The sequence below is a fragment of the Hemitrygon akajei genome, chromosome 6, assembly GCF_048418815.1.
Source record: "Hemitrygon akajei chromosome 6, sHemAka1.3, whole genome shotgun sequence".
Lineage (NCBI taxonomy): Eukaryota > Metazoa > Chordata > Chondrichthyes > Myliobatiformes > Dasyatidae > Hemitrygon > Hemitrygon akajei.
In genome coordinates this window covers 138,014,112-138,040,073 of record NC_133129.1, presented here as the reverse complement: position 1 = coordinate 138,040,073, position 25,962 = coordinate 138,014,112, and positions in this window count along the sequence as shown.

The window sequence follows — 25,962 nt, the reverse complement described above, 5'->3', positions numbered from 1 at the left end:
AATGTGCATGACCTCTTTAGTTCACAGTCCTGTCAATTTCCACATTGTTACGAATGTGCCACAGCTCTGAGGGGCCGAAGGGTGCGGGGTAGCCACCCTCCTTTGTGAGAATCGCAAGATCACTATTAAGCCAGTTCAGGAGACCCAGGAATTGAGAGAAAGACATGCAGAATCCACAAAGAGTTGGAATGTGTCCTGGCCTCCGAAAGGCGGACTCATTGATACCGGCTATTGTCTCTTGGAGACGGACTTGTGGATTGCATCCTGTACGATGCAATCAAAGCCCCAGGCAATGAACCGGGGGGGGGGGGGGGGGTTGGTGGAGGGATTGCATCATCCCAACCTGATTGACACCTGAGACCCTGTGAGTCAGGATAAAAAGAGGGTCTGTGGGAACAGCCCCTCAGACGCACCAGAAGAAACGCTAATGATCCCGTAATAGCGAAAGCCGGTGGGAGGGCCACGTGCGTCCGTTTCCATTTGCCCCAGAATCGCTGGCCTTTACCACGAAAGAATGGTTTTTAGCTAACAACGGGGAAATCAACTCTCAACGACTCTCGAAGGATTGACATCATAAAAGGAATGGGCAAGTTTTAACCCGTCTTTCTCTCCAACCAAAGGCTGCAGCTGGAATGAACTAAAGTGACTTTTATATTTCCATCGGACAATACATTATCCCCTAGACAACGATAGAGCTATTTCTTATTGATTATTATTATACCCACGCTTTTAGATTTAGTATTGATGATGTATCTTATCTGTGTGTTTGCATTGATATTATTTTTGTGTATTTTTATAAATAAATACTGTTAAAAATAGTACCATCAGACTTCAACGGACCTCTCTATCTTTGCTGGTAAGTGACCCAGTTATGGGGTATGTAACAACATGAATACAATGCTTCAAGTAAAAAAAATGCAAACATGTACAGAAAGATCTTAGCTGGAAATACAAAACAAGTAGTCAATTGTAGGTCACAGATGGTCAAGTAGAAATTGAGAGATGTCCAGGGTGAGAGAGGTTTGGAGAGGTAAATGCAGTGTGTGTTGTGAGGTCAAATCTTCAGTCAGAGGTTAAAGGGTTGGAGTGAGGAATTCAGTTACACAATGGATGAAAAAGAGCATACAATTGGGTTGGGAGCTAAGGAAGATGTCTGCCCTGACATTGTAGTAAAACTCTAAGAGGACTACATTTGAAAGTTGTACACACCATTATCAATGGCCACAGGGCAGTTCAGGCAAGCCCATTAATTGTGAAGAAAGGAGTCCTAAGTAGACCATGCTATTCACAGGCCATGCATACAAAAATTAATTTTGTGCAACATCTGTTTCCACAATATGTATTGTCATTCTAAATGAACACGAACTTCTGTCCATTAGCACAACATACTCATGGAGGACTTTGACCTAATTGAGGCTTTATAATATGTATGAATTTTGAAACTTCTTTATTCACTTCACTTGCCAAATTGACAGGTGCTGAATTTATAATCCTAAATAATTCATTGCCAATACTTTTGAATAATCTGAATAAGAATCAAGTTCTTCTATCTGATTTTCATGAATCATTCTGATCTAGTAATCCTTCATGAAGCAGTGGTTTCAAAAGCTTGCCTGCACGCTGCAATTTATTTTTTTTTAAATTCCATTCCATGTTAAAGGAAGATTTACTCACAAATCCTGCTATCACTCCTGGACTCCAATTATCCCACGATGTACTGTTAAAAGGTGCAGTTAGTGCTAGCTAATAAAGTCAGAGACATTGAAGGAATTAGCTAAGAGAATGCAAAAAAATAGAATAAGCACACAAGAGAATTGTATTATTTTGAAATCATAGAATGATAATTGAACCCTTTCTTTTCTCACAGTCTATGTTACTAGACCCAATCCTGCACTTTATAAGTAGGCAGCATGCTTTCAGTTCAGGTATTTACTCAATTTACTTTAGAAAGTATAACTGAATCTGTTTTGCCAACCTGCATTTCAGATATGAATCACATCTAGGCCTGTTTTCATGGATCCCTAATGTTGATTTGCTTCTTTTTGTTCTTCCTATCAGTATGTATTCATATATATTTCTTAAAGCTAGAGTTCATTGAACAAATAGCCACCAAGTCCACCAATTTGTTTATGCATTTTCTGTGTCCTCTTTTTTTGTTTTATGTCCCCTTACAAAGCAAAATCCCACCCGTGAATGTGTATCATGAAAACCAGTAGTTTCAGTCCTTCAGCTCCTTCTGTATCTTGGCTTGTCCCTCCAAGTGGAAGACGACTTACTCTTGTTCCAATTTTCTGAGTTCTAAGAGGGCTGATTAGGAACCACAGCCTCTTTTACAAATGGAGCAGGTGATAGCTAATGGGATGGGATGTTGGGTAGTTTGTGAGGTGGCTTGCTCCTTCCACTGTTTATGCAGGTCCTCTGTATGCTTCCAGTGCTTAGCCCTGAGATTTTTAAATGTTCATCTTAAATGTTCCTTTTACACTTTGACTGATCATCAGCCAGAGTTTTCTAGAAGACGGTGATGATGCTGCATTTCAAGGAAGCTGTAAGCACATCTTTGAATCTTTTCATCATTTTGTCTGGTAATCTAACATCAACACTTAACATGTGAAAGAGCTCAGAAGGGACTGTTCGATTTGGTAGTGTGTGCTGTAACTTGCTAATGCAGCTAACTACAGTATATACAACTTGGGATCAAATCTGGCACTGCAGGCCTGGGAGAAATGTGGACTGCTTCCTATATTTTGAAATCAATCTCCATGAAGGCAGATATCAAGATTAAATTTACCATTATCTTTAATGCACGAGCACAGGCTTTGCCTGAATGAGGAAAGAGTTATTTGAAAGTCATGATTTTGGACCTAGTATAAAACTGCTTGACTACTCTGCAGCAGTTATCATTGTTCTCCTTCATGAGAGCTAATAAGATGTAGACTACCAACATCAGATACCTCTGGGTACAAAAAATAATCTACTGAAGTATCTTCTCCATAACTTCTAAATTCTTTGGAATATTATTCCTGGAATACACCATAGAACCTCCTTATCCAAAGTATGGCCCCAGTCTTGCACATCTGAGCAATTAAAAAATGGAGGGTCAGAATGTGATGTTCATCAAGAGTTGCTGCTTGGTCCAACTGGTAGGAATACTTTTTCTAGAGGGGTGAATAATCCTGCGTACCATCTCAACTCTGCCATCATTATTCCAAGAGCTCAAGAAGGCTGAGCTTTTGTGCATAAATCACTTTCTTTTCCAAAATCATGTTTTATTCATAGAGTAATTCAATTGGAACATATAATTGTTTTGATTAATTGTACCGAGCAATTACATTGGAGGTCTTCTTTAGAGGGTGCTGCAATGGCATTATCATCCAGATAGTGAAGCTCCATGATAGCTGTGTGCTGACCTTGTTCTTGGCCTCGAACTGATTGAGTTTGAAGAGCCTGTTGTCTACTCTATACATGATTGGTATTCCATTTGGCAGGTCTTAGCCAAAGAGCATTGACTACTTCATCCTGAATACCCAACGACTTAACATTCTGGACCAGCTTCCCACATGGGACTATGTCAAAGGCCTTGGTAATGTCTATGAAGACAACTTCCACTGCATTTCCTTCATGAACCTTCATGGTAACCTCCTAGAAAAACTCTATAAGGTTAGTTAGACATGACCTACCATGAATAAAACCATGCTGACTATCCCCTATCAGGCTCTGTCTATCCAAATACTGATATATCCTGTTCCTTAAAATGCCTTCCTGTAATTTACTCACTTTCTGTGCAGAACAGTCGAAAGTATTTCTCTCCAGAGTTTTTGTTCTGACAGACAGGTCCAACAGAATGGAAAATTTCATAGCAACAAGGCCAGGCCCATCTTTCACTACACATCTCAACTCCATGCACAACTTGATGCAGCTGCATATAAAGGTAGACTTCAGGATGAGATCTACATTGAGTACATTCCTCCATTTTTTTCTCTGGAAACTGTAAATCACATCTCTATAGACATTATTCATTTGAGTTCTCCAAATGCAATGAAAGTGGGCTTTGGGTGCTTGTTACAGCACTAAAACAGGGTCAGAGCTACAATTACATCACATCCAAGACTGAGGTTACCTGCCCTTGATCACTAGGTTCTTTTCCATAGTTGGAATTCCTATCCATTCACTGGATCCACGTTCAGAGATAGGGAGTTGTTTTACTTCTGGATGGATTTATTACCAGCTCCCCCTTAAAGGAATGTTTGGGGTAGGTCAATGCAAGGTGCACTTGTGCACTTGTAATCTTTGCATTTTTTTGGCATAGTGGGCTTCTAGCTTGTGTAGATGTTTAAGTTCAATTGGGTCACCATATGTTAAGATTTTCAGTGCTCCAGGTAATCCCACATGAACAATTTAATTGTCAGCACTTCTGACTGCAAAGAACAGAAGGCAGGGAAACAATGACTCCCTTTATGTCTGCCTGCAGCATTACCTTAACCTGATGCTTGCTATTCAAAATCCCAAGAGTTCATTAATATTGATGCAATTTCCGATGTATGTGGGCAGCAATGTCAGATCATTCACCATGAGGATGATGGGATTGAACATGTGCCCTGTCACTGCACATTCTTTCTCCATTGGGAGGGTAAACAAAGGCTTTCTCTTCAGAAGGGACAATGGATCACCTGTTCTCTTTTCCCAGAAGTCCTGCAGCAGCTTTAGACATCCTGGCACACTTTCAAAGATAATATCAAAATACACAATGTCTGCAAACTACTGCAAGCAGGAAATATTTGTGGCTTCAAAATCACATTGTTCCAGAAAAAATAAGCTTGCTTGATGATCTATGGTATACGAGATTGCTTCATGTTCTATAGTGAAACCCCAACAGCCTGCTCTCTCACCCTGCTCCCCCCACACCTGACTGCAACAAACCAAAGTACTAGTTGGATGGAGACTGTGTAATTTCATATCTCTCTCCAACCTACTGTTTTCTGTATTTTTGCTGATACTTACATCACTATTCTTCTCACATTGAACTCATCTAACAACTTGATCTTACTGTTTGATGTACTCCGGAAGTTTGCAACTGCACAGCCATTTTTTTTTTACCAGACATTTATCAGAAGGAGCACAAGTATCAAATGTAATAAATGAACTGATATTTAGAAAAAAGATCATGACTTTAAATATGGGTATCATCAATTTCCTGAAGGGATCAATTTGTGGAAAAAGTTTTTTTGACGGAAGATATGAGAAAACAAGAAGTTAGGGTGAAATGCATTTCATTACAGCAATGAATAGCTAGGTAAATTGAAGGCACACGAGCAACCTTGCAGTGAAATTTAAGGTATTGCTTGTAATTCAGGAATACATGCACTGAAAACTGCACCTTTGAGTCACATCCCCATCACTGGTGATATGAAAATCAACAATGAAATATTAAATTTATATATCATTGAATCTCAATTTAATTTCATGAATTAAGACCATAAGATATAGGAACAGAATTAGGTCATTTGGCCCTTCAAGCCTGCTTTGCCATTTCATTATAGCTGATCCAAATTTCCTCTCAGCCCCAATCTCCTGTCTTCTCCCTGTATCCCTTCATATCCTGACCAATCAAGAATCTATCAACTTCTGGCTTAAGTATACATAAAGACTTGGCCTCCAAAGTAGCCTGTGGCAAAAACTTTCACAGATCCACCACTCTCTGGCCAAAGCAATTCCTCCTCATCTCCATCCTAAAAGGACATCCCTCTATTCTGAGGCTGTGTCCTCTGGTCTTAGACTCTCATAGGAAACATCCTCTCCACATCCACTCTATCAAGGCCTTTCACCATTAGATAAGTTTCAATGAGGTCACCCCTCATTCTTCTGAATTCTTGTGAATACAGGCCAAGAGATTTCACATGCTCTTCTTAATGACAAGCCATTCAATCCTGGAATCATTTTTGTGAATCTCCTTTGAACCCTCTCCAGTTTCTACACATCCCGTATTGGTGCCAGACCCTGACAGAAATCAGGAGAGAGAGTATAAAAGGGGCAGATGCATGTAAGGGTGCAGCACGCGTTGATGGCAGAGGCCAAATACAAGGAATGAAAGGCTCAAGCAGAGCAGACATTGCTGGGGTTGCTGTTGCTTGAGTGCCCCAATGTGCCAGCGATACACTGCGAGGCTTTGGCATGAACAGGCAGATGCACAGTGAAGTAAGGTAATCCTTTCTTTCTTTTTTTTAAAGTGTAGAGTAGTCAGGATGGAATGCTCCTCCTGTCAGTTGTGGGAATTCACAGTTTCCCTTATGTCTATATCTGCTGGAAGTACACCCAACTCCAGCACCTGCCCGACTGAGTCAAGAAGCTGGAGGTGGAGTCGGATGTATTCAGAATCTTTGTGGATGCTGAAGATATTGTAAGTGAGACTTCTGAAGAGGTGGTCACAGCTAGAGTATAGCCTTCGGATAGTAGATGGGTAACTAGCACCACCAGGAGTGGTAAGGGAATTAAGAGGTCAGGCCAGGGTTCCCCTGTGGCCACTCCCCTCAGTAACAAGCATACCTCACTGGACACTGCTGGGGGGATGACGCATCAGATCACGGCAGCAGCTGCCAGGCCCGTGACACTGTGGCCCGCTCTGACGCTCGACACAGAACGGTAAGGTCAGGCAGTACAGTAGTTATAGGGGACTCAATAGTTAGATGGATAGAAAGGAGATTCTGTGGCCACAAAAGAGACACTAGCACGGTGTGTTGCTTCCCGATGCTAGGGTCCATGATGTAGCAGAGCAGCTGCAGGGTATTCTCAAGGCATAAAGGGAACAGCCAGAGGTCGTGGTGCCTGTTGTCAACAATGACATAGGCGGAAAAGGGAAAAGGGTCCCACACAGTGAGTATATGGAATTAGGGAAGAGGCTGGAGAGAAAGACCTCAAAGGTAGTAATCTTCAGATTACTTCCTGTGCCACAGTCTAGTGCAGAGAGGATTGGAGCAATAACATAGCTGAATGAGTGGCCGAGGGGCTGGTGCAGGGGACAAGGTTCCAATTTCTTGGATCATTTGAACATTTTCTGGGGAAGGGGGTGACCTGAACATGAAGGAAGGGGTGCACTTGAATTGGAGGGGAACCAATATCATGGCCAGGAGATTTGCTGATGCTACTAAGGAGAGTTTAAGCTCGTTTTGCAGGAGACTGAGAACCAGAGCCCCAGGTCAGTAAGGGAAGGATCAGACCAAAAGGTCAGGGAAGTATTGATAGGCAAAATCAAAATAACAGTTGGGTCAGTGATGCACCATCAATAACTCTCGGAGACAGGAGGTGAACAATAGGCTTTTATTAGCAGCAAAATGGAGCACAGCATCTCAGAGACTGAGGGGGGAGCAGTGCCTCCAATCGCCTTTATACAGGGGTCTGTGGGAAGAGCCACAGGAGCAGTCAGCAGAGGGGCATGTCCAGACAGGTATACATAGTTTACCACAGTCAGATAATTTGAAGTGTGTATATTTTAATGCTAGGAGTTTTAGAGTAAGGGTGATGAACTTAGTACATGGATCAGAAAATGGAGCAACAATGCTGTGCCCATTACTGAAACTTGGCTGAGAGAGGGGCAGGAATGGATGATTAATGTACCAGGTTTTCAAAGTTTTAGAAAAGATAGAGAAAGAGGTAAGAGGAGGAGGTGTATGTGAGTTGCAGTACTAATCAGAGACATTATCACAGCTGCACTCAGATGAGACAAAATGTAGGGTTCAGACATAGTCCACTTGGGTGGAACTCAGGAATAGGAATGGTGCAATCACCCCGCTGGATTGAACAATAGCCACTGGGACACTGAGGAAGATATACAGTATGTAATCAGATTAAGGAAATATGTAAAAATAAAAGGGTTGTTGTCATGGGAGGATTAATGGACAACACTTTTAAAATGTATTAATCCACTTAAATTATATTATATCTAGATTAAAATTAAAATTAAATTTAAATGAAAAAATTAAATTTATTGAATAACATTGTTTGGTTTCAAACATGAGAAGGAATCTCCAAGATGGGATGTAGCAATGGTGGCCATGTCTTGTGAATTCTTATTTTAGTTTATGGTAACAGCATTAGATAGCCAAAATAAAGATTAAGTAAAAAAGTAGTGTATTTTTATTATTTGTAATTCGATGTAATCAGGTAAATAATGAGGCTATTTTCACTCACTGTTATTTCTGAACAATTCTGACAGCAGCTTCTTGAGTTACACAAACAAATCTGGAAATCTAGAAGTTGTCAGAGATTTTGAGATTTTTAACAAGAGATGCTACTGAAAATATTTCACGCATATTTCAGAAATCAGTGAAATGATAAGAAATGCATATACTATCACTATAACATCCTGGGAAAATAGGCACAAAACACAAATGAGTTTTTTTAATGCAAAACTATGATTCTAGGTGAAATCATTGTTCAACATCTCTAGCCCTACGAAACTTAAGCACGCACACAGCAGGAACACAGCAAGCCAGGCAGCATGCGTGGAAAAGAGTAAACAGTTGATGCTTCCAGCCGAGACCTTTCTTCAGCACTGAGAAGGAGGGGGAAAGGTGCCAGAATAAAAAGTAGAGGGAGGGGAAAGAAGCTGCCTGGAAGGTGAAGGGTAAAGATAGGTAAGTGAGAAAGGTCAAGAGCTGCAGAAGAAGAAATTTGATAGGAAAGGAGAGTGCACCTTAAGAGAAAGTGAAGGAGGAGAGGACTAAGGGGGAAGTATAGGCAGATGAGAAGAAGTGAAAGTCAGAGTGGGGAAATAGAGGAAGCTGGGGGGGGGGGGTGCATGGGAGCTTCCTTTACCGGAAGAAGAAGAAATCGATATTCATCCCATCGGGTTGGAGAGTACTCAGGCGGAGTACAAGGTGTTGCTCCTCCACCCTAAATCATGGATCGACACGTCAAAACAGGAATGAGAATCAGAATGAAAATGTTTGGCCATTGGGATGTGGCGGATGATGCAGAGGTGCTCAAAGAAGCGATCCTCCAATTGAAGATGGTCTCACCAATGTCAAGGAGACGGCATCAGGTGCACCGGACACAATAGACAAGACCGGAAGATTAGCAGGTGAAGTGCTGCCTCACTTGGAATGTTTGGAGCCTTGAATGGAGATGATGGAGGTAGTGTTTGGGCAGGTGTAGCATTTCGGCCACTTGCAGGGATAAGTGCCTGGAGGGAGATTAGTGGAGAGAGATGAATGGACAAGGGAATTACAGAGGGAACACTCACCATGGAAAGCGGAGGGGGAGAAGTTAAAGATATGTTAGTAGGGTCCCTTAGGAGATGGTGGATGTAGTAGAGGATAAGATGCTGGATGGTGTAGAGGATAAGATGCTGGATGCAGAGGCTGATGGGGTGGTAGGTAAGGACAAGTGGTACATTGGCAGGAAGACGGGGTGAGTGCAGATATATGGGAAATGGAGGAGGTGCAGGTGAGAGCAGCATCAGCAATAGAGGGAGGGAAACCCCAGTCTTTAAGCTACATCCAGGGAACAAGTGTGATCGAGGCAAAGAAACTGAGAAATGGGAATTGCAATTTCACAGGTGATAGGGTGGGGAGAGGTATAGTCAAGATAACCATGGGAATCATTAGGCTTATAAAAGATGGCAGTTGACAATTTGTCTCCAGAGATGGAGATAGAGAGATCTAGAAAGGGAAGGGAAATTTTCAGAGATGGACCAAATGGATTTAAGGGCAGGGTGAGCGTTAGAGACAAAGTTGATAAAATTGATGAGCTCAGCACAGATGCCTGATGCAGTGCCAATGCAGTCGTCAATGTAGTAGAGGAAGAGTTGGGGAGTAGACGGCTGCGAACATGGACTGTTCTACCTAGCAGATGAAAAGACAGGCATAGTTGTGGCCCATGGCTTCACCTCGAATTTAGAGAAAGAGGAAGGAACTGAAAGAAAAATTGTTCAGGGTGAGGACCAGTTTTCCCATACAGAGGAGGGTGGTGGTTGGTTCTTCTGTCAAGAAAGAAGCGGAGGGCTTTGAGACCATCCTGATGGGGAATAGAAGTGTATAGGCTGTCAGGGCCAGAGAACTGAAAGTTACTGAGGAGATCAAGGGCATTTAAAATTAGTTTTAAATATGTGAGTTGTCATTCCCAGGTATATATTTTAAAATGTTGTATCTACTATATCTAATACAATACATTATTTTGTGATATTTCCATTTCAACCTAACCAGCATCTCCCTGAAACTGAATTCACTCTTTTTGGAATAAAGCGCATCTGTTGCCTTCCTTACCTTAATGCAACAGTGAGCCAGAAATTATACTGCATTACATATTTACCTCTTCCGTTCTGGAAAGTGCCGAGAAATTGAACATTGTATTAATAGCTATCTTAACAGTCGCTGGAAATGCAGTCATCACAAAGTTCTGTTATTGGAGCTACGGTTGTAACATGTAGCATATTTCTCTTTCTCTTTCAATATTTTTCTTAGTTTCTGCATAGAGGAATACAGAGTACAAGAAGATATATACTATAAGTCAAAAGAAAAAATAAAATAGTACCAAATACATTGTATTAAAAATAGTTACAATCACAAAATCCTGTATTCATAAAAATTAAATTAAATCATAATATTGAAATATAATAATTTTGTTATACAGAAAAAATCTAAACCACTACCAAAGTCATAGCTGTTAGGAAAAGCAAGGAAAAAGGGAAAAAATCCTTATCATATAAAAAAATATATTATTAGCCATCATCTGTACTTTCCCAGTGTGCCACAGACATTGTTCCCTGCCATGGTAGAAATGAGAAAATTACTCTGAGTGAAACCGTCTCTACTGAGAATCCTTCTTTCATTCTTCCTCCCTTTTCAAATTGATATCCAAATTGATAACTCCTTTCTTCATTCACATTATTTGTCATAGTACATACTAAGAGCAATAATTTCTAAAATACATATGTCTGGAAGAAACTAAACTAATGCAAAAAGCCTTAAAATCTTCTTTGATCTCCTGGTACACCAATTCTGTAAAAACTAAATATTACTGTTTAAGTCAGTGAACAACCGTACAAGTTTAAAAGCCTTTTAAATACACTACAGTGGAGTCTTTTTTACAAATGGAATTCTTTAGCTACAAGGCCAACATATGATGCAAATTATATCTTTGGGGTCCACTTTGACATTATTGATGTTAAATCAATAATGTTCAATTATTCAACCAGCCTGCCTTTCTGCAGTCGTCTGGCAGCTGTCAGTTTGCACGTTAACACCTTTCACATTATGATATTCAACAAAATTCACACGACGAATGGGCCTTTCCTTCAAATACAATATCAGAACTGATTCTGTCCGAGCACAAGCATCACACCACCAGATTTTGTATTTATTTTTTCTTAATGTTTCAGAATTCAGTTTAGCAGTGCAAATATTAATTATTTCACTTTACCTCTCATTTTTTCACTCTATTAAGTTCACAGCATTTTCCAGTTCTTTTTATTGTAATTTATTTTTTTTAATTGAAGTTCATCATCAAACATTTCCATAAGACGTATTTCAGATATTGTACATATATATCATATAATCATATATATCACACATCTCCACAGTATTTATCTGAGGTATACACTTATAGAAAAGAGTGGAAAGAAAAAACAAGCAAAAGAAAAGAACTATTCTTAATGAAATGTTTTGTTCAATGTTAAAAAACTTATTTCACTGTTTAACTTTGAAATCATATGGTTAAAGATGTTTTATCTTTCCCTGCATAGGATATTGATAGTTTAGAATTGAATTATATCTTTCTTGAATGCTTTCCATAGCTCCATTAATGCCTTATACAGCAATGATCATTTCCAATCCATCTGTACCAAGTTCCTTCTTCAAGTTAGTTATTCTCCAGTTAAGCATTTTTACAGTTGGTGGAGTAGCACTGAACAAGACAGCAAGCCTTTAATTTATTTTATTAGATATCCATTTTCATCATCTGAAGTATCATTTGTTCAACTGTCTGGTGTGAAAAGATAAATCTGGGTTCTCATCCAGCTCATATTCCCAAGTGTCTAATCTATGATTGTTTTCATCACAAACCTTCAAAATCAATCTTAGCATTACAGATATGTTCCTCTTTCATTTGCTTGGTTTATGTCTCAGGGTTTGAAATTCACACAATTCAATTATTAATTGATCTGTTCTATTTGTCTCATTATTTTCTGCATACCAAACTTGAATAAGAGAGTTGTCACGAGGAAATCTGCAGATGCTGGAAATTCAAACAACCACACACACAAAATGCTGGTGGAACACAGCAGGCCAGGCAGCATCTATAGGGAGAAGCGCTGTCGACGTTTCGGGCCGAGGCTTCTCCCTATAGATGCTGCCTGGCCTGCTGTGTTCCACCAGCATTTTGTGTGTGTATTGTTGTTAAGAGAGTTGTAATGACTTTCCACTTCTCATGTGATTTTCATTGTTGATGCTTTCAATTTTGGTTCTGAATTTACCACAACATTCTTACTGTTTGTTTCAATGGCCAGTACTTCTCAGTAATATGGATTCTTTTATGGAGACACTGGTAAAGTTTCAAAACCCTGATTATTTTACATACATCCGCTAGTAAACTCACATCAATTCCAGTTTATTGTTGAAGAGAAATTTGCATATGTTGAACAAAATGAAAATCCTCAAGGCATGTCTGTTTTTACAAAGGACAAGTAAAGGATTGTGAAAGACCATTGCACGTTGTTGTGTTCACAGAGATTTTTCTGCAGAATTGTACTTACAAATGACGCTAATTAAATCTCAGAATAGCAGTGCTAATGGAGGCTTACTAACCGTAATATTACTAACCATATAATAAAAATGTACGATGCATGGAGGAGGGAGATAGGTTAATAAGTAGGGAGATGTGAGCTTGCATCATCTGTAACTTATTAATCTGAAGAAACTACTGTTTAAGCAGGAAGTGGGAGGTGAGAATTAGACGCTGGCCAGTAGTAGGACTCAAATGATGAAGACTATAGTGTCCTCATTCTTGTGGATCTGTCATCCATTATTTTTACTAATTTCCCCTTTATCCTTATCGGAGAATACAGACCCTGAACTCTAACTCTCATTTTAACCACAAGCATCTGCTGTTGATTATTTTTGCCAAGTCCTCTTATGCTGTTGAAATCAGCCTTCCACCAGTACAAGACTTCAACCTGAAAACCAAGCTTAACCCTTTTTATAAGCACCTTGAAACTTGTTATATTACAGTCACCCTTTTCAAAGTGTTCCCCCACCAGCCCAGTTGTACAAGGTTGAGCCCAGTCTCTAGTAAGACTTCGACATATTATCTGAAAAAAATTCCTTGGATGCGCTTAACAAATTCTGTCTCATCTAAGCTTTTTGCACTAAGGCAATTGTAATGAATATAGGGTAAGTTAAAATTCCCCCTTACTTAACTTTTACATCCTTCAGCAATTTATTTACTTTAATTCTACTCTGATCCTAACATGACCTCAGCAAAGCAACTATCCCTCATTTATTCCTAAATTCTGCCCATATGGCTTCATCCAGGGTAGTCTATGTTTGATTTTGATCCTGATGTTCCCAAATCAGTTTTGGTTATGTCACTTCTTGATGTGTTGAAGTTTAAGTGATGAAGACTGATCACAGTGATTAATCAAGAGTCCCATCAACACTTTATCTTGTAATTGGGAGGATGGCAGAGGATGAATTGCATAGATCTATATCATTTTATAGTAAAAACTCTCATGAAACAACTGTTATGCTTTGTAACTCCAAAGCTAATCAAAACAAAAACATGGCAGAACTGGGGATAAATGTGTGTACTCTAGTTTTGTTTTTATTTTTAGCAAGCACACACTGATGACATGATGGTGTGATCATGCATGCAATTTGTGTATTTTTACATATAATCAATGATAAATTATTTAAACAAACTAAGACTGCTTAATCAAACACTATATTTACAATATTACTCAAATATTTGGCAATGGCACTACCGAAGATGTGTGACAGCTTCATAAGGCAAGAGATCTGACTAAAAACATTGCTCATAACATCTTTTCTGATGAAAGCTGTGGCGAGCTATTACTGAAGACAGTGAGGAGGCAAGGCTGGTTCAGGGGACGAGCCCTGCTGAGGCATCCTGAGGTGCAATATGTTCGCGTTTGAGCCGGGGAAGCAGACGGAGTTCATATCGCTGTTGGAGGCGGAGTGAGCGACTTGGAGTGATGAGGATGCAGAAGAGTTTCAATGCCCATCCTCCTAACCCACATGTAAGATTGGATCGCTCCAAGCACAGAGATCAAGTACAGCTTCGAGGGGAGCATACTGGGGTGCTGGGATCCAGGTCCTAGAACATGGCACTACTTTGGTGCTTGGACAATTTAAACACTGGCTCAGATAGACTGTAAACCTCAGTGTCGGGTATGGAAGTGAGGGTTGGGTTGTAGTTGTCACTGTCCCGCAAATGTTTATTCCTTTCTCTGCAGCGCTGAGTCTGTGAACTGATTCAGCTGCTGTGGATTTCTGCTCTGCTGGTGTAATGAACTTGGAACCGAGGCTTTGGGCCTACCCTGGCTGCTCTGAGTGGACCTGGGACTCATTCTGGTTTTAGTGTTTTCTTTCTCTCTCTCCCTGTTTTTGTTTTTGATGTTCTTTTATTGAATGATTCAGGTTTCTTGCGTTGTGGCTGCCTGTAAGCAGAGAAATTCCAAAGTGTATAATCTAAACAGTCTTTGGTAATAAATGTGCTCTGAATCATTGAATATTACTGATATATAAAATATACAACACTCCACTCTGTTTTGCTATTTCTGTGTAAACATCCATTGCGAGCGATGAGACCACTAACATCCTCGAGTGGGCGTGTTTGTTATTTGTGGGTCTGGAGGTTACTGACGAGTCCAATCCAGGCTCAGAAGTACCTCCCATACATGGGGCAAGTGTGTGAAGGCTCTGTAGTTGAGGTGCCTGCAGCTCATTCGTCCTGCTGTTGTTGTTTCCTTTCTGCTTCAGCATTGTGATTCTTTTCAGCTTTGTCGGCACATTTATTGAGAAGGGTGAGTGATTCAAGGGGTCAAGTTCCCAAGAAGTGTGATCGAACTCAAGGGTCTTGAACAAAGTGTTGAGTGTGTCATTAAATCACTTTCACTGACCACCACGAGAGCTCTTCCCTGTGGACAGTTCCCCAAAGGGGATGCGATCGTCTGGCATCCTGATGACACGGTCTGCCCATCTGACTTGATGTTTCACCAGCAATGTATGGACGGTGGGCATGTCTGTTGCAGATGGCACCTCTGTGTCAGGAATTCTTGTCAATTGATTTTCATGACCTTTCTTAGGCATGACAAGAGGAAGTGGTTCTGTTTACACGCATGCCTCATGTACTCAGTCCACGTTTCGTATGCGTAGCGGAGGGTGGGTAGGATGACAGCACGGTAGCTTTCAGCTCGGCCTTCAAAGTAATTCCCCTTTGCCCCCAGATAGTGTCACACAGTCACACAGCCTTGGCGACCCAGCAGCTGACCTCATTGTCCATGTGAACTGCTCTTGAGAGGGTGCTGTCAAGATGCTGCCAAGAGCTGCTGGCCGTTTACAGAGATGGCTGGCTCCATATTGGGTTAATCTGGGGCTGCTTGGTGCATGACTACCATCTCCTTGGTGCTGGTGATCAGCCCAAAGTTTTCATTGCAGTGGAAAACTTGTCAATGATGTCCTGCATGTCAGACTCAGAGCCTGCACTGGGTGTGCAGTTGTCAGTGAATAGAAAATCTCTCAGCACCATCTCTTTGACCTCAGCAACAGCTCGAAGCCTGCACATGGCAACAGCTTGCCATCCACCCTGTACTTGATGTGGATTCCAAGATACTGCCCCGGAATGCATCAGCCAACATCACACTGAACGTCATGCTGATAGGGTGGCCTGCGTGACCCCATTTGTGATTGAGAAGGCAAGAGAACAGTCACCGACATCAGGTACATGGGTTGACATGCTGTCATGAAGCTGCTTGACCATGGCCAGAGCAACCAAATTTAATAACCAAATATTCCTTCCCAGCTCGCAGTGTTGGAGGCCTTGGTAAGATCGGCAAACATGGTGTAGTGCTGTCTGTTCTGCTCCTGGCATTTTTCCTGGAGTTCTCTCACAGCAAAGATCATGTTGATAGTTCTTCTTCCTTTCCTGAAGCCACGTTGACTTTCCAGGAGATGATCTCCTTCGAGGTGAGCATTTACCCTGCCTAGCAAGACTCTGGCTAAGATTTTCCCAGCTACTGAAAGCAAAGTCATACCTCTATGGTTGGTGCATGTTTGGCAGTTTCCCTTCTTCTTGTACAGGTGTACAATGGAAATATCTTTCATTTCTTGCAGAATTTGACCCTTCTCCCAGAAGGACTGAAGAGCTCTATCAGTTTGCTGGTGATGAGTGTTTTGTAGACTTCCACTGGTATAGCATCTGCTCCAGGAGCCTTGCCACTTGACAACTGGCCAATTATTTTCTTGACTTCCTCTTCTTGGAGGAAAGAGTCCATCTCATACTTGATGTCTACGAGATCAAGGCAATCAATTGCTTCCTCATTTATGCTGAATTGTCAGTTCAGCACTGATGCAAAATGCTCTGCCCAACTACCCAGAGTCTTGGCTTTCTCAGTAATGCGCGCGGTGCCACCTGTGCTTAGGAGAGGCAAGATCACAGAAGGCAGAGGTCCTTACAGTGTTTTGATAGCATCAAAAAATCTCTCGAGTCATGTCTATCGGAGTAGTCCTGAATCTCATCAGCCTTTTCCCGGAGCCAAGAGTCTTGCATCCTTCTGAGTTTGGCTTGAACTATTCTGCGCATATTGGCAAATGCTGTCTTTATGCCATAAACTCCAATTCAATATACAATGCATCTTGACTATTTTCACAGCATACAATACAACTGCTATATAGACATCCAGAGCAAAGTAAAATTACAATTGCCTCATTCAGGCCTAATGATTTAATCACTGTGAAGATTTCTTACTGCTGTGGGCTAATGACTTTCTTGACAGGGGTGGAGGTGTGGGGTGGTCACTCTGCCTGGAAGATGAGAATTTTGGTGGTGAAATAATCTCAGGATTTGGGGTCTTCTCCATGGTGGTTGTAGGAGTTGTCTCTTGGACTGCAGGAAGTGGTTCTGACAGCTTTGAATACCTTCTTCTGAAAATGTTGGCATCCCAAATAGTGTATGGCAAGCTGCTTGATCAACTGATCTATCCCAGGCCACCAGATAAAGTTTGGAGCCAACACTTTCATTTTGACCACACCTAGATTACTGCTCTGTTGTAACTGAAACACTTTAAAGCTCAGTTTGGATGGTACAACCACTCTCAATCCCCACACAGACAACCGCCTTCAAGGTCACGCTCATCTCAGCCTGGTAAAAATGGAGAACGGACGTTTCTACTGCACATTCCAGCCATTTTGGGCAATTATGCAGACCTGAGACAGTGTGGTGTCTTTTCTGCTTTCCCTTTGAATCATCTCTACCATGATAGGGTGACTTTTGATTTGTGTTTGGTAGAATACGTCAAGAGGAGTGTCCTCTTTTGTAAATTGTTCAGGTATTTCCTTGTCCAGGGTACACAGGGCAATCCATCAGCATTTCCACCGTTACTTGTCCTCTTGAATTCAATTGTAATTGTGTCCTCCAGGAAACAGAGCCCATCTCTGCTTTCGTGCTGCCGCTGCCGATTGAAAATGGACTCTAGTGATTGATGATCAGTAATGAGGGTAAACTCTCTCCCAAACAAGTACTGGTAGAAATGTTTTACACCCCAACCAGACTCAAGGCCTCTCTGTCAATCTGTGCATAAATAAATTTTGCAGTGGGAAGGGAACATGATGCAAAGGCTGTGGGGCATTCACTTCTATTACTCATAATATGTGTCATGACTGCACCTATGCCATCAGGCAAGTTGTCACAGATAATCTTCACCAGAAGGTGTGCATCGTAATATGTGAGTAGTGTCAGACGTCACCATTTTCTTTGTCTTTTGGGAAGCCATGTTGTACTGCTTTCTCCATTACCATTTCTTCCAGATCAATTGTAAAGAGTTGAAGGAGTGGAGCACAGTCACCAGGTTTGGTAGGCACCTTTTATAGTAATCGACAAATCCTAAAATGGACCACCACTGTGACATGTCTTTTGGCCTTGGGGCATCTAATACTCCTTGAATTTTCTTGGTAATCTTGTGTAAAACTTGTGCATCAATGGTGGGACCACAGTAAGTGATTCTTGGTTTAAAGAATTCACACTTGTCGCATCATGCTTTGAGCCCATAATCTTCTAATCTCTTTAACACCGTCTTGATATTTTGCAGTTGTTTCTTGTCATCCTTATCATTAACAATGATGTCATCCAGGTAACACTGAGTGCCTGGCAGCCTTGCAGCACCTGGTCCATAGCTTTCTGCTAGACTACAGGTGCAGATGCTACTCCAAGCATAAGCTTATTATAATGACAAAGCCCTTTGTGAGTGCTTGTGATGAGAAACACTATGGACTCCTCTTCCATCTCCATCTGTACGTTAGCCTCAGCTAGGTCCACTTTGCTGAGCTGTTTTCCTCCAGCGGGTATTGACCTACCTTCAGTACCTGTCACAACCACGGATTCGGCAGTGCAGCAGATTTGGCAATTGCACTCATGAATATGCACTAATTGTCAGCTAATTATTATTTTATTTTGATAGTATTTAACTCCATTCATTCTGTCGTAGTATTTGTCGAGACTTGGACAACACTTCGCTGCCTTCGTGCATTTGCCTTGACTGAGAAATTGGACTGTCGAGTCAACTGACTCTGGAGACTAACGGTATTCATTTTATTTATAGTTGTTCTTTTCAGCCGCGGTGTTGGCTTCATTTTCCATTTGAGAGTTTTAGTTAACGGCCCTGTTTGGCTTAGCACTTGTTGTTTTATTTTCCCTGTAACACTGTTTGGATTAAAGTCTGCGAACTATCGACCTGCTTCAGTGTCTGTCACTCCACACTCCACATCCGAAGCGGGTTGATTAGTGATCTTAAAATCACCACGATTCTTGACAGACCCATCCTTCTTGGCTATTGGGACCAGTGATGTTGCTCATGGGCTCCAATCAACCTTTGAAAGAATTCCTTCAGCCTCCTGAAGCCCACTGGCTATTTCATCACAGGTGCTATAAGGAACTAGATGGGATTTGCAAAACTTGGGTGAGGCATTTTCATTTAACACTATTTTACCGTCAATATGTTTGAGTTTTGAACACAGTTATGGCATCATCCAGTACCTCTCTTAATTCACTTTCAATTAACTCTATAGCAGGGGATGTGCGATGCCAATACTGGATGGATCTCCTATCTGCAGGTGTCAATGCTGGCTCTCCTGTTTTTAACCACATACAGGCTCAATATGGCTAGTTGGTCATTGTATTTCATTGTTACAAATGCCATTCCCACAGGAGTGATCTTTCCTCCAGTATAACTCCCAGGGCAGCATTCCAGGGCGGGTACTCAGGATGTGCACAGCGCAACTGGTGCAAGTGCTTACAGACATTTTTAATCTTTCCTTCTCCCAGTGTAGAGTGCCCTCCTGCTTCAAAACATCCACCATTGTCCCTTTACCGAAAAAGACCAAGGGAACATGACTAAACGATTCACCTCAATAGTAAGCAAATGCTTTGAGTGGCATCTACAGCATGCTACCACTCACACTGGACCCCTGATAATTCACCTACCAACACAACCGATCGACAGATAACGCAATAGCCACAGCTTTGCACACCATCCTTACACATCTGGAGAAGGATGCTCATGTGAGAATGCTGTTCTTGGACTATTGTTCAGCATTCAACACCATAATTCGCTCCAGGTTTGACAAGAAGCCCAGCTGGATCTAGGACTTCCTGTCAAGTCACTGGCAGGTGTAGGCACTCTTACCTCTGACCCTCAACACAGGAGCCTCTCAGGGCAGTGTTCTAAGCTTTACTCTCTGTATACCATGACTGTGTCACCACCCACAGCTCCAATCTGCTAATTAAATTTACTGACAACACCAAATTGATTGGCTTTATCTCAAATAATAATGATGCAGCCTATAGAGAAGTCATCATCCTGACCTAGTGGTGTCAAAAGAACAACCTCTCTCCCAACGTCGCAAAAACAAAGGAGCTGGTTGTGGATTACAAGAGGAATGGAGACGGGCTAACCCCTATTGATATCAATGGATCTGGGGTTGAGAGGGTAACAGCTTTAAGTTCCTTGGCATACACATCACCAAGGATCTCATGTGGTCTGTACATACCGGCTGTGTGGCGAGAAAAGCACAAGAGCGCCTCTTTCACCTCAGAATGTTGAAGTTTGGTATGGGCCCCTTAATCCTAAGGACTTTCTACAGGGGCACAATTGAGAGCATCCTGACTGGCTGCATCACTGCCTGGTACAGGAACTGTACGCAGGACTCTGCAGAGAGTGGTGTGGACAGTCCAGCGCATCTGCAGATGTGAACTTCCCACTATTCAAAACAGTTACAGAGACAGGTGTGTAAAAAGGGTCACTCCAACCCCAAACTGTTCCAGCTGCTACCATCTGGGAAATGGTACTGCATCATAAAAGCCAGGACCAACAGGCTCCGGGACATCTTCTTCCACCAGGCCATCAGACTGATTAATTCACGCCGATACAATTGTATTTCTATGCTATATTGTCTATCCTGTTGTACATACTATTTATTACAAGTTACTATAAATTGCACATTTATACAGAGAGGTAAAGTAAAGATTTTTACTCCTCATGTATGTGAAGGATATAAGTAATAAAGTCAATTCATTCATTCATTCATTCACTCACTCATTCATAAGTTCTTAGTTGGGAATCTGCAGGCATCAGTTAAGTATCTTTGAAAAGCATTTCAAGCTCATGTTTGTTTGTTTGTTTATTTATTATTTATTGAGGTGCTGCATGGAGTAGGCTCTTCAAGCCATGCTGCCTAGCAATCTCTAATTTTACTCTAGCCTAATCATGGGCCAATTTACAATGAGAATTAACCTTCAAATCGGTACATCTTCGGACAGTGGGAGAAATCCAGAGCACCTGAAGGAAACCAATGCTGTCATGGAGAGAACATAAACAGTCTTTATAGGCAGCAACTGCTTTGTGAAGTGAAACAGCTGAGCCAGTGTCTAATTCCATTTTAGTTATGTATGCATATATGAGCCTCTGCCACAATGGTAATACAATTGTTCTGGCCAGACAGGCCTCCGTCTAGACACTGCAACCATGTTCAGGCTCACTTTTATTCCCGACTGTAACTCATTTGTGCCTCTGGCTACTGTTTCCATTGATACAGCAATTTCAACTGCTCTTTTAAAAGTGAGTTGTGCTTCAGTTAGGAGCTCTTTTGTATGCTTTATTTTAGGATTTCACAAACCAACGATCTCAGTTGGATGCACATAAATTTTCTGCAATGGAATATGGCTATCTTGCCAGCCATTTCTGTGTTTTTTTTTTAATTACGACTGTCACCTGATACTCACTGTTTATAAACCCATAAATGTTGCCCATTTTATGCCTTTTTAAAATATTCAACCATCCCTTCCCTTCCGAAGAACACAAAATGTGTTTTTTTTTAATCTTTTCTCAAACATCGCTGTTCTTCAAGAGGTCGGTAGTCATCTGAGGTTTGTTTAAAACTTCCTCATCTCCACTATTACGTTTTATAGCTCCAAAGCTAATTGAAAGGATAACACAGTAGAGCCGGGTATAAACATGTGCACTCTAGTTTCATTCTTACTTTACACAAGCACTTTTGACATGGTGGCATAATGACCTATGTCATTCATGTAACTTTACATTTAAATCTTAGTGAATTATTTAAACAAACTAGGAATGCTGAATCTAACAATACAGTTGCAATATTACTCAAATATTGCTAATATACTAAATACACAACAACAGCAACTTCTATCTGTATAGAAACTTTACTGTAAATTTAATCAGTTCAAAAGTCAGGAAGATGTGTTGCAGCTTTGTAAAACTCTGATTAAGCCACATTTGAAGTATTGCATTCAATTCTGGTCACTCTATTATAGGAGGGACAGGGTGCAGAAAAGAGTTACCAGGATGATGTCAGGATTAGAGGGCATATGCTATAAGGTGGGGTTGAACAAACTAAGGCTGTTTCCTCTGAAGCAGCAGAAGCTGAGGAGACATTACAGAAGTGCATAAAATTATGAGAGGCAAAGATAGAGTAAATAGCTGGTACTTTTTTCTCACAGTTAGAGTGTCTAATCTTAGAAGGCATGCATTTAATGTGAGGGGGGAGCATTCAAAGGAGACATGTAGACCAAAATGTTTTTGCACAGGGAGCGGTGAGTCCCTAGAAAGATTTACCAGGGTTAGTGGTGGAAACAAACATGAGAGGGGCATTTAGATAGGCACACACATATGCATAAGATGGTGGGATATGGAGCATGTACAGATAGAAAGGTTTAGGTGTCATTATTTTAGCAAGATTAAAATTCAAAAAGGATTCTATTGTTATAATGAATTATAATTTGGACAGATGAGGAAAGCTCCGGATTCCTTCCACTGACTCTCAGCTGTTACCCCCGTGGCCCCCTCCTTTTTGAGAATGGCAGGATCGCTATTGATTCGAGTCAGGAGACCCAGGAAATGAGAGAAAGACATACAGAATCCACAAAGAGTTTGGAATGTGTCCTAGCCTTCGAAAGGCAGACCCATCGATAACGGCTATTGTCTCTTGGAGACGGACTTGTGCATTGAATCCTGTACGATGCATCGAAGCCCCCAGGCAATGAACCGAGAGGGGGCTGGTGGAGGGATTGCATCATCCCACCCTGATTGACATCTGAGACCCTGTGAGTCAGGATAAAAGAGGGTCTGAGGAACAGCCCCTTCAGACGCACCAGAAGAAATGTTAGAACTCCTGTAACAGCGTAACAGCGAAAGCCAGTGGAACCAGCCCACGTGCGTCCTTTTCCATTTGCCTCGGAATTGGTGGGTCTTGCCACAGAAGCACGGCTTTAGCTAACCTCGAAGGGGAAATCAGTCCCCCAACGACTCTCGAAGGACTGACATCATAAAAGGAATGGGCAAGTTAAACCTCCGTCTTTCTCTCCAACCAAAAAGGCTGCAGCCTACAGCTTGACTGAACTAAAGTGACTTTTATATTTCCATCGGACAATACATTATCCCCTAGACAACGATGGAGCTATTTCTTCTTATTATTATTATACCCGCACTTTTAGATTTAGTATTGACGACGTATATTATCTGTGTGTTTGCATTGATATTATTTTTGTGTATTTTTATCAATAAATACTGTTAAAAAAGAGTACCATCAGTCTTCAACGGACCTCTCTATCTTTGCTGGTAAGTGACCCGGTTACGGGGTACGTAACAATTGGGGTTCTCGTCTCAGGATTTGACGCCAAATTGGGAGGCCAGTGAATCGGGCTTGTAAGTCCAAACATGGATCTGGTTGCACAGGTAGCCAGATGGGAAACCAGCAAAGATGGACGTGGGTGAGTTTATAGAAAACCCGACTCTGGAGGCGCTAGAGGCGGCCACCAAATCAGACTTGATAAATTTGGCGAAGGGGTTAAACCTCGCAGAGGTGAGTTTGTCAATGAAAAAGCGGGAGGTGCGAAGGGCAATAACTCAGTATTATATTGGGAAGAATGTGTTTGCAGCTGAGATATTGGAAAATATCCCTGAAAAGGTACCAGCTAGTGGGACGGCTCAGTTAGAGTTGGAGAAATTAAGGTTGGAACATGCAATTAAGTTGAAGCAGCTGAGAAGGAGAAAGAAAGAGCCGAGAGAGAGAGAAAGAAAGAAAGAGCCGAGAGAGAGAGAGAGAGAGAGAGAGATAAAGAGAGGGAAAGAGCTGAGAAGGAGAAAGAAAGGGCCGAGAGAGAAAGGGAGCATGCGCTCCAGCTAAAGGAGTTAGAGGTGAAACGGGAGCAGGAAAGAGCTGAGAAACAAAGAGAGCATGAAATTTGGTTAAAACAGCGAGAAGCAGCTGAAAAAGAGAAGGAAGGGGCCGAGAAGGAGAGGAAGGCAGAGAAACAGAGGAAACATGACTTGGAGATGGAGAAGTTAAGGCAAGAGCAACGAGTTCAGGGGTCAGACCGAGAGGAGCGGTTTAATGTTAGTCAGGAGTTGAGGTTAGTACCTCCGTTCGAGGAGACGGATATTGATAGTTATTTCTTGCTTTTTGAAAAGGTAGCAGTGAATCAGAAGTGACCCAGAGATCAGTGGGTGGCGTTGTTACAAAGTGTGTTAAAAGGGAAGGCACAGCGGGCATATACGGCGTTGTCCATGGAGGAGGAAGAGGAGGAGAGTTATGACAAAGTAAAGGCGGCCATTCTCCGGAGTTATGAGTTAGTACCTGAAGCGTATAGACAAAAGTTCAGAAATTTAAAGAAAGGGTGGAATCAGACGTAAACCGAGTTTGCCTATGAGAAGGGTGTGCTCTTGGACCGTTGGTGCACAGCAGAGATAGTGGAAGAGGATTTTTGGCATCTCAGGGAATTAATTCTGATTGAGGAATTTAAAGGTTGTGTTTTGGAGGATATCCGGATGTATTTGAATGAGAAGCCGAATAAGTCCATCTCAGAATTTGCTAGGTTCGCAGATGAATATGCCCTAACCCACAAGACAAAGTTTTCCTCGAATAAAAGTTCCCAGAGAGACCGTGGGCACGATTGAGAAAGCCCGCCGGCTGAGGCAGAGGTCCTGCTGGGAGCTAGTGGTAAGATTGAGGGGGAAAGGCAAGACGGTCAGAGATTTCCGGGCTTGACCTGTTTTAATTGTGGAAAGGGGGGACATATTGCATCTCGGTGCTTTGCTCCGAGGAAGGAGACAGGAAAAGGGAAAGCAGCAGTCCCTATCGGATGTGCCGTGGTAATCAGTAAATCGACAAGAGAGCCCTGGGTAGACAGAGTACGAGAAGGGTCTGAGACTTGTATGTCAAACGGAACCGTGTCTGTGAGGGAGGGAGGCACACCAGTTCCAGTACGGATCTGGAGAGACACGGGGGCTGAACTATCATTGATCAGCAGTAAGGTACTAGATTTTGGTCGCAAGATGGGAATGGTAGCTGTGAAAGGAATAGGCAAAGGGACGGAAATGGTGCCCTTACATAGGATCATTATGGATTGTGAGCTAGTCTCTGGACCAGTTGAAATGGGGGTGCGATCAGAATTCCCGAGAACTGACGCAGACGTCCTTCTGGGTAATGATATAGCCGGTGGTAAGGTTTAGTCAGCAATGACACTGACGAGACAGCCAGTGAGCATTACAGCCCCGCCCCTAGAGTCCAAGATCTATCCCGCATGCGCGGTCACTCGCAGCATGTCGAGAAAGGCAGCTAAGAATGAGAGCAGTTTAAATCTGGCCAGTATCGTTTTGGCTGAGACGTTTTTACCGACCCTGTACCACGAGGGTTTGGAGGGTGGTAAAACAGAGAGTAGTAAAGTGAAAGAGAGTAAGAGAGAGGAGGTAGACCTTCCCTTAGCAAAGAGAAAAGTTCTAGAGGCATGAAATGAAGATGAGAAACAGATACAGCTGTTAAAAAGTCCAGGGTTGGACATGGATGATCTGTCTGGTTTGGCAGAACTGTTAGAAGAAGTGGAAAGTTCTAAAGGTGTTCCCGATAATGAAATGAGGGCAGTCCTAGATGAAAAGGATGCCATTACCTTGAAGAAGTCTGCGGGGTTGGCAGATGAGGTTGTTGCAGCCCACGGGGCTGAATTTTCTCCGGAAGGGAGTTACCCAGAGAGCAGCTGGGAGAATCAGGGGAATTTAGAATTTGGACTGGGTACGGGTATTGAAAGCCTGGAAGAGGCAAATGTCCCATTTGAGTGTGTCCAAGATGTGGATGCACGTGGTACTGAACCTAGTAATGGAGCTCAGAAAAAGTCTGAGGTATTTGATTCAGTTGAAAAGGAATGCAGTCCTTGTGGGTCAGATAG